We start from the raw sequence: 1,476 nt of genomic DNA on the forward strand, positions 1-1,476 counted from the left end.
TTTCATACAGGACAATGTGACACAAAGTGCTTTATAGTTCATTAAATACAATCCTACATCCACCTTCCCCACAAGCCTCTGACCCACACAGCAAAACATTATGACCACACACAAGCCTGAGTACAGATGAACTAGTAGTAAATATATATATACATATATATATATATATATATATATATATATATATATATATATATATATATATATATATATATATATATATATATATATATATATGTTTGTGGGTGTACACACACACACATGCTACATTACATGTATACAACATGTAATGTAGTAGTACACCTGTGTACTACATATATACTACTTATATACTACATGTATACTACATATACATAATACCACATACTACATAACCCAGTTTGTGGATAGTACTACGATATTACTGTTACTCTTTGTAGTATTTTTGATTAAACCATAAATAAATCATCACAGCTCGTCTTCTTTTCGTCTTGTTTTTGGAAAACCTTTCCATCGTTTCCTCTTTTCCAGCTCAGTTTGACGTGGAGGTTGTTTGCTCTGAAGTGGTCGTTCAGCTGAAGAAAAAGGAGAGAAGTTCATTTTCTGAGACTGAGAAATGAGAACAACAAACACAGACATTGGAACTAAAGACAATAAAGGAAAACACAGATTTATTCATTTGTGCACAATTTTAAACCAGTGGCTTTTGTGATGCAGAAATAAAACCCTGAAAATGATTCTAAGAACGACTTGAACGAAGCTGCAGTGAATCTAAATCACATCTATCACGATGTAAATGTGTCGTTTAGAGCTACAAACATGTTCTAAAACTCATGTGATTCTTGTGTTAGTTTAACACTTCATGTTTCAGTCTCTCAAACGTTAAAGCTCCTGGATGTGTTCCATTCCATTGATCTGCATAAATATAATAATACACAACTACAGAGTACTACATGTACCTGTTTGAGGACTGAAGAGTCGTGTGAGTTGAGATCTACAGCTGAGGACAGACTTATTCTCACCAAAGTCTTCTGAGTCTTCAAACCTGCAATAATAAAGAGTTTTAAAAAGTCATTTCACATGAGTTTTGGTTGTTCCTCGTCACTCACCTCCGTGACAGATGAAGGGTTTCTTTAGGTCACAGGCGTCGCTCTCCCATCGGCCCTGAGCTCTCAGAGCAGCACATTTATGCTTCAGTGGATTTACATCTGAGTTCCAGGTTCTGAAGGAGGAGTCGCTTCCATCTGACCACGCCCACGCGTCCCGGGACAGACCAATCCAATAATAGTAGGAGGAACTGTCTGGATATTTGCCTTGGTCCTGTCCACTCATCAGGTCAGTGTGGTGTTCTCTGCAGAACTGCTGAGCCTCTAACCAGTTTACTTTGGTGCTATCGATCATGACAGTGGAGCTGGAGGATTCTGTAGAACAAGAGCTATTTAGAAATAATACAGTGGATTTTACTGCAAATATTGTCCTAACTCTCATATCCTGATA

General features: G+C 37.1%; 1 long non-coding RNA gene across 1 annotated transcript; it reads right to left on the bottom strand.

Moving 5' to 3' along the window:
* Positions 1-380: 380 nt before the first annotated feature.
* LOC140372085 (uncharacterized) lies at positions 381-1,261 on the bottom strand. Its single transcript, XR_011928517.1, has 3 exons — positions 1,089-1,261; positions 939-1,024; positions 381-554 (listed from the first exon to the last, which is right to left on the bottom strand). It is a non-coding gene; the product is annotated as an uncharacterized lncRNA (long non-coding RNA).
* Positions 1,262-1,476: the final 215 nt, after the last annotated feature.

The sequence above is a fragment of the Eucyclogobius newberryi genome, unplaced genomic scaffold, assembly GCF_026437365.1.
Source record: "Eucyclogobius newberryi isolate DKJ021-1_F unplaced genomic scaffold, fEucNew1.0.hap1 SCAF_22, whole genome shotgun sequence".
Lineage (NCBI taxonomy): Eukaryota > Metazoa > Chordata > Actinopteri > Gobiiformes > Gobiidae > Eucyclogobius > Eucyclogobius newberryi.